Below are 14,920 nucleotides of genomic sequence, written 5' to 3'. Positions count from 1 at the left end.
CCCAGGCTATAAACATTGCAATTTTCTTCTGGGTATATTCATCAGCTAAGGCTGCTCTTCTCGGAGAAGCAAAACCCCTCCCCCAGACCGGCCGTTCTGACTGAGATAGTTCAGTTTGATTTTCCATTCAATGGACTCGGGGCATTCATTGGTCCAAGAGCAAAACTCGAGGAGCCAGGCTTCCCCAATGAGGGGAATAAATATGAGAGGAAAATCGAAAAAACATCAGTGAAAGAAAACGGTGATAATCGCCCGAAATACTCACTCGTTTGAAGGATCATGAGCAAAAGTAATAGGTTGGTGGATATTGTTCTGGGCCTGCAATCACAATGAGGATCAGAAGGAATGTTTGTGCTGAATATTACGTCCAAATTCTATACTGTATGGAAATGTACGCTGCACATTCAATCAATTTGATACGTCCTATTACCGCATTTGCCAGCACATGACCATGAATCCCATACACAACATGCAAACTGCGATTGCCAGCTAACTTTTCTGACGTGTCCAGGCAGCCAATTGGTGCGGTGTTGCGGCTTTGTGTGTGTGTGCTTGCGTGTGTGTGTGTGTGTGTGTGTGTGTGTGAGAGAGAGAGAGAGAGAGAGAGAGAGATTGGGCGGGGGGTAGAGCCGGGCGTGGAACGGTGGGGGCAAGAGGGATGGGTTAAGGGTAGTCATGGCAGGAGAGCTTGCACCTATGACTGTTCGATATGGCAAAAGTGCAAGTTTCAGGTGTCACTAGTGACCATGTGTTCAGGAAGTGTGTCCAAACGTAGCTACTGGCCAACCACATTTCGAAGCTGAGGCTCAGGAGATTCAATGTGGGGCATACCCATGGCTGAGCAAGTCGTCGATAACACGTTCCGAAAGTGACCACACCGCAGGTGAAGTTTGAAAAGGCAGAAAGCCCATGGGTGACCATTAGGTGGAGTAGAGGAAGGAAGGTAGTTCAGGAGTGGCCTGTGGGCATCTAGCAGATATAACGTTTTGGCTACTGTTTCTTTCGTGGGGGGATGGGGGAGGGGGGCTGCTCTACTGGTTCTTTCGCGGTGGAGCGGGAAGGGGGCTGACTGTGCCGGGGAAAGCAGTGAAAGTCAACGTCGTGGCAACATGCATGGGTCTGCTGCACAATAGGGGAGGAGGACAATGGCATTGCTATAGAGGGAGGGATTCAATTCTAAGGGGAAAAGTGTTAACATTTCTGGGACGGTGTGCTGCCTCCCTCGTGCCAGGGTCAGAATGTCAGTAAACGGCTGCAACTTTTTCTGAAGGTGGAGGGGGTGGGGGAGGGGGGAGGGGGTGGAGATGGCTACAGAAACCGTGGTAAATATTGATTTTAACTAAATAATAGAACAAGCGAGGAAATCCTGCAAGCAGAGTTCAGGGAGCCAAGAAGTAGATCAAATTTAAAAAAACAGAAGTTCGCAATCTCTGGATTACTCCCGTGCCACGTGTCAGTGAGTTTAGAAATAGGCGGTTAGTTCAGAAGAATGCACGTCTGGAGAATAGGTGCAGGAGTGAGGACTTCAGACTTCCAGAACTCTGGAACTGTTCTGGGAGACGGCAGGACCTGTGCAAGGAAGTCGGTTTGCAACTGAACCGAAATTGGAATGGCTACCAATATATTGGTTTCAATAGTGTAAAATTCCCTCGATGCAGAAATAGTTCTGGTGGATTGAAAATATGCAAAGACAACGTCCTAGCTCTTTAAACTCGGTTTGACTGACATCATCAAATCTGAAAATGTTTATCTCACTCACGAGTGCAGCTTATTTTGTTCAAGTCAGAACCCAAATGCATTTATTTTTCTCAATTAAAGGAGCTTCTCATTATCAATCCACACCAGACTGGAGAGTAAAACTGTGAATCTCATGTCCCCAGCAGTTCAGACTTGGCCCTGTGAAGAGAGAAACAGATGATCAGGTGACAGCTCTCTGACCTTTCATCTGAACTGAAAGAGAAATGTAATACTTTATTACCAAATGAAAAGGGGACACGTTAAAGCCAGGAGAAATCAAAATTGAGTTCAACATTTGATATATTAATCTCTGTCTTATTTTCGTTCGCTCTTCTTTCCCCATTCATTTGTCTCTCACTTTATGTTGCTTGAATCCCTTCCCGCAATCCCCGCATGATCACAGTTTCTCCTCAGTTTGGTTGTGCCTTTTTTTCCTTGTTAGGTCGGATTATCAGCAGAGGCGTTCGTCACTGACAGAGGACATGTTGCATTTCTCCTCACTGTGAACTGTGCTTAGTCATAGAGTCGTACGGCGCAGTAGAGACGGTTTGGCCCATCGAGTGTACAACGACAATAACTGCCACTAGCATCGCGCTGATCCCATTTTCTAGCACGTGTCCCATATCCTTGAATGCTATTATTTTTCAAGTGTTCATTCCGACACTTTATAAAGTTTGTAATTTTTCCGGCCTCCAATACCTTCCCAGGCGCTGTACTGCACATTCCCAACAACCTCTTCGTGAAAGAAATACCTGCCGAATCTCGAGCCCCTTAACTTAAAACTATGCCCCGTCGTGATTAACATCTCAACAAAGGGGAAGAGCTGCTTTCCCTTCACCCTGTCCATGAACCTCAAACTTATATGCCACAATCAGTCCCCGCACTCCCTCAGCCTTCTCTGCTCAAAGGAAAATATTCCAACACTATCCACTTCCCCCTTTTCGCTCAAATGTTCCGTCCCAGGAAAAATCTTGGTGAATCTGCTCTGTTCCCCTGTTAGTATAATCACATCCTTCCTATAGTGAGCTGGCCAGAACTGTGCACAGTACTCCAGCTCTGGCCTAACCACCGCTATGTACAATTCCAATGTTAACTCCTTGCCCTTATATTCTATGCCACGACTGATAAAAACAAGGTGCCCCTTATGCCGTCGTAGCTATCCTATTCAACTGCTCTGCCACCTTCAGGGATCAGTTTATAAGTATTCCTAATCCACATGTTCCTCTGAACTCCCTAATGTCCTGCGATTCATTAAATATTCACCTGTGTTATTATTTCTTCCAAAGTGCATCACCTCGCACTTATCCGGTTTATACACCATCTGCCACTGTTCGTTCCATCTCACCAACCTATCGAAATCTTCCTTGAACGTAGGGCTTTCGTCTTCAATATTAACCACGTCAACAATCTTTGTACCAGCTGCAAACTTGCTTATAATTCCCTTCAAATTATCATCTATATTATTTATGCATGTAACAAACAAAAAGCGTCTCAGCACTGAAACCTATAGTAGGCCACTTTGCTCTAACCTCCATTCATTCGAACAGACTTCTACCACTACCCTATGTGTCCTATTATGAAGACATTTTCCGATCCATCTCACCCAGTTTCCTGAATTCCAAGTGCTTCTATATTCTCAATCAGTCTCCCTTGTGGGACCTTCTCAGTGCTTTGCTCGAACAAAACAACTAGATCAACTGCACTTCCCTCAGTTACAGGGGAAGGAAGTTAAAATATGCAACTTGAAAGTGTATCATCTGACTCTTCTTCAGAGTTTATTGTCAAAGATACACCTTTGATTTGTCCAGCTCTGATACAAGTTCATCCAGCTGGAAGATTAACCTTGTTTCTCCCTTCACAGGCGCTGTGAGTCGTGTTTTCAGTAAATGAAGAATTGAACAAAAGATGATTGACTCCATGACCGGGAATTGAACGTGGGGCCACTGCGCCGAATCCTGATCATTATGCTCTCAGGGAAGCTGATGTGACACATCGGTAATGAGATGACCATCTCCGTACCCATTGCTTTAATTCAAATAACTTTCCCTAAAAACATAGTCACAATGAGGAATGATGGGAAGCGGACATGACAGGATTTGAACTTCACTTGGAAAATCTAAATTCATCACATTTGTCCCTGGAACCAAATCAGAAAATGTTGGAAAACCTCAGCAGGTCAGGTGTAGCATCTGTAAGGAGAGAAAAGAGCTGGAGCTTCGAATCCAGATGACTCCTTTTCAGAGATTCCAGCATCCGCAGTAATTTGCTTTTATCCAGAGCTTAACCCCTGGGCCGGGAATACAGTCTCACTGTTTGCAACACTGTTGCTTATATCGGCAGCCAGTCATTCAGCCAGTGTTTCCGTGTGTGCTCCCTGTCGGAGCAACTGCACTCCTTCCACACTCTCTCCTTTACCCCAACAACTGTTTAATTGGCACTGTTCCTCCTCTTTTTTCCTACCAGGAACGACACCACCCACACTTCTACATTCAATCTGAACTGTTTATCTTCAGCTGCAAGGGCCAAAGCAAACAACAATTCTGTCAACTATCGAATTCGAAGAAACTTTTTTGCAGAACTGGAGTATTATTTCCAGCGCCGTAGATCACTCGGCCACGCTAAACAACATGGTAAGCGTGTTATTTACTGTTATTGTTACTGAAATACATTAGAAGCAACGGAGCTGGGAAAGGCCATCAGAAGGCTTGAATCTGCTCCTTCGCTGAATCTGGTAATCCTGAACTGTGTAACAAATAGATTCCATCTCCAGTCTGAAACAAAATGAGCTGCAGTGAAGGGTCGGCACCATTTAAACTACCTTAACCTTGCCTGTTTCCCAATCTCCTGCGAAATTAAAATAAAACTTCCTGTTGAATTTGATCACGGTCTTCACTTCAGACAGGACGGACACGAAGCGAGACTGAGATTTCCCTGTTCTTCCAGGAAATATCCGATATTTATTTTCACGGTTAGGACGAGAGCAATAAATCTTCATTTTCTGACCTGCAATTAAAACAGCAGTGAAAGTATCAAACTCTAACCCCCAGACAAGCATCTTGTAGCGTGTTTTACAATTTGATTCATCCACATTCTATTTGTTATTTTGTCATCATCCATAATTGAATGTGTTCAGATAATGACGACAAACGCTCCACTGCAGTTATCACGTTTGGTTCCGAGGGTGCGACACCGGACATAAATATTTCCAAAGATTGTTCATTACAGAGTGAGATAATTTTCAAAGTTTTACAATTCAGTGTCAGTATAAACGGTGAAATCTGATCCATTCTCTTCCAGATTTTACCTTGCTTCACCATCGCTGTCCTCAGCGATTTGTAATCTATCACTTTTAGAAGTCTCACAACAACCAGGTTAAAGACCAACAGGTTTATTTGGAATCACCAGCTGAGGGAGCGCTGCTTCTTTGAACTATTTATTCCGAATAAAGCTATTGGACTTTCAGTTGGTGTTATTAGATTTATTTCTGTGCCCACCCCACAATGCCAGCAGCTCCACCTCATCACATTCTCTCACTGTTCTTCTCTTTCTGAGTTTGTTCTTGGCATTTCCAGCTCTGAAGTAAACTTGCAAACTTCACTCTGCTGATTCTACTGATCTGCTTTACATCAGAGTTTAAATCAGATTACTTTTAACCGTTTGCTGAGAGCAACGATTTACTTCGCAACCAACGGGAAGAGGTGCTTTCCGTTCACCCTGTCCATGAACCTCAAAATTGGAAACGGCAAATGATTCTTCTTTTCCTGAGCGGGAATTGAAAGCAAACATAACCTGGGGTGGGGGTGGGGGTGGGGGTGGGGGGGGGGGGGGGGGGGAGGGGGGGCGAGGGTTACTTACACAAACCACTGGACTCCAAGGGTAACGGGTGAACTGTATTTTTAAACTGACGTACCCTATGGGACGGTGGTGTAGCGTTTGGTACTGTTACCTCACAGTGCGAAAGACAAGCATTCGATACTTGGCTTGGATCATTGTCTGTGTGGGGCCTGCACGTTCTTCGTGATTCTGTGTGGGTTTCCTGCGAATGCTCTGGTTTCTTCCCAGAGTCCAAAGATGCTCACGGTATTTGGATTGGCTATGCTAATTCTTCTGCTAATTACCTAAACAGGTAGCCAAGAGTGGTGACCAGCCGATTTTCACAGCAACTTCATTGAAATGTTAATGCAAGCCTTCTTGTCACACGACTAAATAAACTTTAAAATACATTTCTTTGCTTATTATTTTCATCTCAGATCATTTTCATCAGCGACAAGTATTTCCTTCAGAATATCCTGTTTAGATGGGACATAATTGGTTCCTTCAGCGAATGACAACACCCACTGTGTTTGCCAGGACATGAAGTCGACAGCGAGCTGAAATAGTCTCACAAGTTGCTGAAGTTATCGAGGTGTACAAAAGTCTAAAGGGAACTAATGGAATAAACGTCGACCAAATGATTCCTCTATGGGGCAATGTAGAACAAGAAGACGCAGGTATAGGTTGAGAGGCGGTGGATTTAAACCTGAAATGAGGAGGAAGTACTTCTCGCAGAGAGTGTTCTCGCAGAGTGGTGAATCTCTGGAACTCGCTGCCCCAGAGCGTGATGGGTTCTGAAAGATTGAATGGTTTCAAAAGGAGATAGATATATTTCTGATGTTTCAAAAAATGTTTAAAGGGGAAAGAAGAACAGATGGGAAAGTAGACTTGAGACCAGGGAGAGATCAGCCATGATCTGATTGAATGACGAAGCAGGTTCGAAGGGCTGAATTTGCCGACTTGAGCTCCTGATTCCTTTGTTTCTATATTACTGAGTGGAACTTTCAAAACTCAAGACCCACCAACCTCATCAATGTGGCTCCAGTGTAATCTATGTACATTACATCCACCGGTTCCCCTTTATCCACAGCACATGTGTGTCCTGGAAAGAACTTCGGAACGGCCTCATTATGTGGTTAATCGCTTTGTGATTCTCTGTTTCCGTCATCTCACCTCTCCTGACTTCCACCCAACAGGATGTTATGTTTCCTCCCTCCTGCATCTCATTTGCGCAAAACGTTCTACATTTTTAAACATCCCCAGTTTCAGTGAAAGGGTAGAGAGATGAAAGAAAAGCTTTGTTTCTCTGTGCACACACGCTCTCTGACTTTCTGAGCTATTCCAGCATTTTCAACTTTCAATGCAGATGTATGATCTATTTTGGATGACAATGAAAATATAATTATTTGGCAGATCTCTGCAACGAAGGCTCGTTGGTCTAGGGGTATGATTCTCGCTTTGGGTGTTGAAATTCGCAAGCTTGCGAGAGGTCCCGGGTTCAAATCCCGGACGAGCCCACATTTTGCTGCTGTTGCATATTGGACAAGGTACTGGTTCTGTAAATTTATTTTCCTTGCACACGGCGGGATTGCTTCACATGGGCTTTGGGTTGAGAACCTGAGCACAATCTAACACCATAGCAGGCTCACAAGTAAATCGAAACATTTTCAATGGTTGACTCTGCTGGCAGACACGAATTGAGAGGACCTCATTCCTTCAGACGACCTCCCACGTTATGGGAGACTCGGGGGAAATAGCAGGACCCCTTGCAGAGATATCTGAATCATCGAAAGCCCAGGTGATCTGCTTGAATACTGGAGGGTGGGAAATGTCGTGCTTCTGTTTAAAAAGGGTTGCAGGGAGAAGCGTGGGAGCTACAGGCCGCTGAGCCTCACATCTGTAGTGGGTAAGTTGTTCGAAGGCAGTCTGAGAAACAGGATCCCGAGGCATTTAGAGAGGCAAGGACTGATCAGAATGGCTCTGTGAGTGGAAAATCATGTCTCACGAATTTTTATTGAGTTTTTTGAAAGGGTAACCAAGAAGGTCGATGAGGGCAGTGTAATTGATGTTGTCTACATGGACTTTAGTAGGCATTTGACAAGATACCGCATGGCAGGTTGTTGCATCAGGTTAAATCTTACGGTATTCCGCGTGAGGTAGCCAAATTGATGTAAAATTGGCTTGATGACAGAAGACAGAGGCTGGTTGTAGAGAGTTGCTTTCAAATTGGAGGCCTGTCACCAGCGGTGCGCCTCAGGGTCGGTTCTGGTTCCACTGTTATTTGTCATTTATTTTAATGGTTTTGATGAGCATTTAGCAGGCATGGTTAGTAAGTTTGCAGATGACACCAAGATTGGAGGTGTCGGCGGGCATAAATTTTGTGGGTATTAGGATTAGAATATTTTTTAAACTATAACTCGATAAATGAAGCAAAACAGGACAGCATTCAGCCAGAAAGGTGTGAGTAAGGCAAGCAGACATCTTTTAAACACAGAAACCAGGTTCACAAAGACTCAGGAACTCGCATCAATATGCTATTCAGAAAATATCTTGAGACCTGGAAAACTTCCTGACATCCCATCAAACACCCATTGTCCAAAGGAATTCAGAGACATAAAGCAATTATCACACTCTTAAACCAAACTTTACATATTAAAACTCTAGACCAGAAAACCCATTAACGGGATAACTATAAAAGAAAACCATTTACACATCAAACTCCACACCCACAAACCTATTGAAACAGGATGATTATATCAGGAAACCACTCACAAACCATTTACATATCAAAACAGATCGTTACTATAACTGTACTCCGTTTTGGCAGGCAAGCAGAGTACTTTACGGGACTGTCTTGTCTGTGTCCTGATTGTACCTCCGTCGACGTAAAACACTATAATAAACTGTGCTGCTATCGATCTTGGCTCTGGGTGCTAGTGGTGTGGTATCTGTTCACTCGCGCTAACAATTGGGGGCTCGTCCGGGATCGTGACCGCCGCTGGAACATCGCCTCTCAAACACTGGGTGAGTATCTTTACTCATTTAAAGTCCGCGGGAATTCCCAGTGCCAGCGGTGTTCCACGGCTGCCGCGATCTGAACTTGTGAACAGAGCCCGATCGAGAGCTGCACAGCGGGGTAGGTTCTTCTTTGGGCGGGTGAGCGGGGTCGCGAATTGTAATTGATTGTGTACTGTTGCATTCCGTGTATCCCTGACAGCGGACCCGACCAGACATTAGCTGACCCAAAAGGTACCTAAGGAAGACAAGGGTTAAGTGGCCGGGAGGCCGGGAGGACGTCCAGGGTTAGGGCCAATGAACGCGGACTCACGAAGTTCGGTTTAAGTCCGGGCGCTGCAAGTCGGGTAGGACCTCTGCAGGCGCGAAAGTCTGGGCCACTGGAAACAGATCCGCGAGGAGTCTGCTACATGTCCGGGCGCTACTAAGTCTGGAGCCTCTGTGAGTGCTTCGGGCACTACAAGCAGGAGACCTCTGGTAGCGCGAAAGAACGGCTACACGCCGGGGGAACTCCTACCTGCGGTCAATCCCACGCTTGTCCGCACCCAGGTCAGGGTGATTCCCGGGGAGATAGGGAAACGGCGAGCCTCTGTGGATTGATTTAGCGGTATGATTTGGTCAGGAAAGAGTGGCCCCCGGCCCCTGTAGTCGTGGTCAGAGCCCCCCCCCCCCCCCCTGTTTCTGTGAGCGGTGATCTCCCCGTTACATGCAGGACGGGCTCTGCGTGTTACTGCTGAAGGTTTAAAGGTACTGACAGTGGAAACACCAAACCAGGAACCCCAGGGATACCTCCACAAGTATCTGTGGGAAGCACCAAACCAGGATTAGTACACCACTGATCTTAGCTAAGAGATTCGACATGGATAGCATTGAGACCATTTTTGAATGGGGGCCGGAAGGGTCCCTCACCCGCTATCTAGCAGATAAAAACAAGAACCTAATTAAAAGCATGATTAAAACAGGGTGGAAACCCCAAGACCCCCTTGAGAGCCAACGGGAATGGTGGGCAACGGAAAAGAGGAACAAGGATGATAAGGCTTGGATCCTCATACTAAAGGCACACCTCACCCTAGCAGGGCGAGTCCATAAATACGTTCAGGATAAACAAGAAAAGGCTGAACAGAAAAAGCATGCTGCTGTGATGGCTATTAACCCCGTGTTGCCGGCACTGACCGACTTCTCCCGTGAAGCCCCATACGAGGAATGTCCCGATTGGGAGTGCTTAATAGACGAGACAAGTCCTCGGTGCCCAACAGGGGGGAGTCCCCCGGTAACCACCGATCCCCCAAACGCCAAAGCAGCACCTCTTAAGATCGAATGTATCCCAGGGGGACAAGGGAGAGACGGGCGAGGAAGGCAGGCCCAAATTAAAATGACTTATGTGTCACTCTCGCCAGGGGACACTATGAAATTACTAGAAAAGCTCCCAACCCTGCAGCCCAGGCACAGTAACGCAATTTTTTGGCAAAAGATGAAAGAGATGTGCCACAACTTACACAACCGAGATATAGCAGGGTTAGTAAGAGCCAAGATGCCCGAGAATCACTGGGCTCGGCTCCGGGCAGAACACCAGAATGGGACTTGGTGTGCAGACCTAGACGGGAGCCGCCGGGAGCAGGAACAGGCTCTGACAGGCTTTAAAAACGATATTATCCTGACCATGGGGGAGGTCCCCGTGAGTTGGAGTGTAATAGTAGGAGTAACGCAGAAAAAGGAGGAAGGGGCTCAGGAATACGGGCGACGAAAATTCGATGCCTTTGTAGCCCACGGAGGAATGCCAGATGCAGATAGACAGAACCCGGCATTCCTCCAGTTATATAGGGATGGGCTGAGCCCAGCACACCAAGCTATCCTAAAGACAGGATTGGTAAACTTTAACACCTTCGATGAATTAGAAAACTGGGCTGTCACTGTAGACAACCAGCAAAGGAAAACACAGGGCGCCAGAGCAGGGATATCAGCGGTAGGAACTGAAGGAGGACATTGCTACAGGTGCGGGGAATTAGGCCATTTCAAAAGGGAATGCCGAGCTATAATCCCGCACCCTCCTAATACATGTAATAAGTGCGGCAGAATCGGACACACCGAATCTACCTGCAAAGACAGAAGGATCCCAAGGAGAAAGGGAGCGCCCCCGAAGAGACTGGAGAAAACCCCGGCAAGCGCCCCAGATATAAGGGAGAACGAGGTGGTTTCGGACCCAGTGCACCTCAGCCACCAGCAGCTGCTGGACATTATACAAACCTTGGCGGCACAAAAATCTGCATGAGTGGCATCGGCCCCCGCCCCGGGAACGGACCCCCGTATCTGGGTGAATGCATCGTTAGGGGGCCGGCGATGCAAAATATTAATAGATACGGGGGCTTCGATATCCCTCACCAACATGGCACTACCCACCACCCACCGTTCCATAGTAGTAGTAGGAATAGGGGGGGATAGGACTATAGCATATCAGAGCGAAGCAGTGTTACTTGAGGTAGAGGGGATCATACTCCCCGTACACTTCTGGGTGGGCCCAAATGAAGAAGGGACAATTTTGGGAATAGACCTCCTGGGAGAGTTAGGAGCAGTGGTGGACGCTTTCAATAAGCGCCTGCTGTGGACGGCAAGGAAAGAACACAATAGCGGGATCCAAGGATACTGGGTCCCTAATAAGAACGTAGCAGCCATAGGCATGGGGGCTCCGGCTCCGACGGCCCGAGACTGGAAGAAGGAGGGACTAGTGGGACTCTTATGTCAAGCACTACCCCGGGTCTGGGCTACAGGCAAGCAAGACTGCGGTCTCGTCACAATCCTTCCTTTACAAATACAAGGACCAGCCCATGCCCCTCATAAACAATATCCCATAAAACCCGAGGCGTTACAGGCAACCGAAACAATCGTCCAGGCTTTGGTTAAACGGGGCATCCTGAGACCCACCGTGTCCCACACAAATTCCCCGATGTGGCCCGTCCGTAAGCCAGACGGGAACTACCGACTAACCATCGACTATACCGCCCTGAATAAGGTCACCCCAAAGGAACACCCTATCGTTGCGAGCCCGGCCACTATATTTAACGGACTGCGACCTGAATATTGTATCTTCTCCGTGCTAGACATAGCAAACGGATTCTGGTCAATTCCACTCCACCCAGACTCCCAGGAGAAGTTTGCCTTCACCTGTGGAGGTAGACAGTACACCTGGACCCGTCTCCCCCAGGGATTCCACAATAGCCCCAACATATTCCACCGGGTTATGAGCAAAGCCCTCGAAAATTGTAACTTATCCCCCTATGAGAGCGCTTTTCTCCAATATGTGGATGACATCTTGATCGCCTCCACTAACCCGACGGGGCATTTGGGAGCCCTGTCAGTAATCCTGCGGGGCTTACAAACAGCAGGATTTAAGGTTAACCCAACCAAAGCACAACTCGCAAAACCAGAGGTCCGATATCTGGGGCATTACATAAGTCAGGGAAAGAAAACCCTTCCCACGGACCGAAAAACAGCAATTGCCAACATGACCCGTCCGAACACAGTTAGGGGGGTGCGTAGGGTAATGGGACTCTTTAATTACTGTCGGAATTTCATCGATCAGTTTGCATCCATAGCAGAACCTATCCAGCGATTGGTAAAAGGGGGGAGGCCGGGGGCAGAAATCATTGAATGGGGACCCGAACAAGAAACAGCATACTCCCACCTGAAATCAGAATTATTAGCGGCCCCAGCCTTATGCCTGCCCAACATAGCGAAACCGTTCCATCTTTTTTATAATGCGGAGGACGGATTCTATAGCTCCGTTGTGACTCAAGAAAGTGGGGGCACCATGAGACCTGTAGCATATTATTCGGTGCGGCAGTCCCCGATAGCCAAAGGACTACACAAATGTGTGGCAGCCCTGGACTGTGCCGCATGGGCAGTCAGGGTGTGCGAACCCATTACTATGTTAGGACAGATCATCCTGCACACAAAACATACAATAGTAGAATTATTAAACACAGGTCGACTCCGAACTGTTTCAGATGCTCGAAGGGCAACTTGGGAGGCAGTGCTCCTTCCTCAGGACCAATCTATTAAAATCGTACGAGATACCGGAAGAAACCCAGCAGAGGGGTTCCTTCCAGACGGCAGTCCACATCACTGTCCGATTAACCCAGACATGGATACAGAGGATGGGATTAGTGATCAGCCACTGGAGAACCCCGATATAATACTATACGTAGACGGGTCCCGAAGGCAGGTGGAGGGACAGTACCGCACAGGATGGGCAGTGGTAGATCAGGAAGGAACACTAATAGCAAAGGGCACCATGGGGGGGGAGACCTCTGCTCAAGTGGCCGAGCTTATAGCATTAACAAAGGCCCTTAGCGCAGGAAGGGACAAAAGGGTAAACATATACACGGACAGTCAATATGCGTTCGGGGTGGTTCACGACTATATGATAGCATGGAATAGGCGCGGATTCATTACCGCAGCGGGGGGACACATAAAACATGAAAATATAATTCGAGACCTGGCCACAGCATCCAGACTACCCTCAGAAGCAGCCGTAATTAAAATAAAAGCCCATCAAAAGACAAGGACTGTAGAGCAGAAGGGGAACCAACTAGCAGATGCCGCTGCTAAAGCTGCAGCAGGGGAAGCCCTCCCACAGATAGCTGCCATCATCTCTTCCCCCATGGAAGAGATGGATGTTCATAAACTACAGGGTAGCGCTGACCCAGACGAGGTGGCGCGGTGGAAACAGACCGGGGCGTCCTTAGACGAAGATGGTATATGGAGGAAAGGACATCAAGTAGTCGCCCCCTCATTCATACAGGCGGAACTACTTCGACTCCACCACGAACCAAACCACTCCGGACGGGATGGGACCCTAGCTCGTTTATCAGGAGATTGGTGGTGGCCAGGGATGGGGCGGGATGTAGCTAAGCACTGCCAAAGATGCATCATATGCGCACAGCATAACCCTGGCCGGCCCCTGAAGGTTAAACTAGCAAACCAACCCAGACCAAAGGGACCTTGGGAAAACCTCCAAATTGACTTCATCGGCCCTCTACCCACCAGTCGTGGGAAGAAGTACTGCCTGGTCCTCATTGACCAGTTCACCCGATGGGTAGAAGCCTTCCCAACCCGGGATTGCGGGGCAACCACTGTAGCCCACATCTTAGCATATGAGATAATACCCAGATGGGGAGTCCCGTTACAACTGGACTCCGACCAGGGGACACACTTCACAGGCAAGGTAATGAAACACGCATGTAAAACCTTAGGGATCCGACAGCGGTTCCATATACCATACCACCCCCAGAGTGCTGGAATGGTAGAGAGAATGAATCGCACCCTCAAGAACACGATAGCAAAAACTATCGCAGAAACAGGTCAGGGGTGGGTAGATGTCCTTCCCTGTATCCTGATGCGCCTACGGGCCACCCCAGGTCGAACCATAGGGCTCACCCCGTTCGAACTAATGACCGGGAGAGCAATGCGACTCCCCGAAAACATCGCCGTGGGAGGGGAAGAAATGACACCCCTCCGGGACAAGCTCAAACGATATGTGCAACACTTAGATTCACAACTCCGAGACCTGCACCACACAGCCAGGGACCAGCAAGCCATTAGAGACCAGGCTAAAAAGGAAAATGTCAGTCATACCCCCACCCTCCCTCGAGTAGGGGATAGGGTTTTGATTCGGATTGCCCCAGACCGACCCGGGTTTGCACCGAAATGGATGGGACCCCACGAGGTTATCCTTACCAGCGATACATGTGCGTGTGTCGATGTGAAAGGAAAAGGCCGATGGAAACATTGGTCGCAATTAAAATCCTATCACCACGGGGAAAGAGGACAGAGCAGACTGACTGAAAGGACAGAGGATGCTCCGTCCACTCCACGTATTGGCCCTTAACCATCTTTGTCCTTACAGCGGAAATCGAAATAACAACCTTTATTTTCCAACACTAAAGGAACTATATGCCAACCGAGGCATGAATGTATATATGTAGATAGAAATAAGAATAAGATAAGTAAGACAAGTTCATCACCTAATATGAACCTAACGACTGGCGGCCACCAGGTTTTATATATCCTCCCCCAACCCCTCTCCAGAACCATGTGGACCACTTGGAGGATGATCCTCGCGGCGACCTTCCTGACGAGTGTGGCACCCGAAGAACACCCCATCTACCCGCGATTCCACGGGGTAGCCTTCAACACATCCGAGGCACTATGTGTGCCAGCTGGACCGGACCCTATGAACAGTAGAACTTATCTTAACGCATGGCTACAAGTTTACCCGGGTATCAACGAGATCTGCTTCACTTGCACTTTAGAAGGACTCCGAACATGCATTCAACAGCGGGACCTCCAGAACAGAGAC

At 47.7% G+C, this 14,920-nt stretch overlaps 1 non-coding gene across 1 annotated transcript; it reads left to right on the top strand.

Annotated features, from left to right (window-relative positions):
• Window positions 1-6,977: 6,977 nt before the first annotated feature.
• Window positions 6,978-7,067, top strand: trnap-ugg (transfer RNA proline (anticodon UGG)). Its single transcript is given in 2 exon segments — window positions 6,978-7,013; window positions 7,032-7,067. It is a non-coding gene; the product is annotated as a tRNA-Pro (tRNA).
• Window positions 7,068-14,920: the final 7,853 nt, after the last annotated feature.

Source organism: Mustelus asterias, unplaced genomic scaffold (assembly GCF_964213995.1).
Source record: "Mustelus asterias unplaced genomic scaffold, sMusAst1.hap1.1 HAP1_SCAFFOLD_129, whole genome shotgun sequence".
Taxonomy (NCBI): Eukaryota; Metazoa; Chordata; class Chondrichthyes; order Carcharhiniformes; family Triakidae; genus Mustelus; species Mustelus asterias.
Note: the sequence above shows the minus strand (reverse complement) of the source record. Positions and strands in the feature narration are given on the sequence as shown.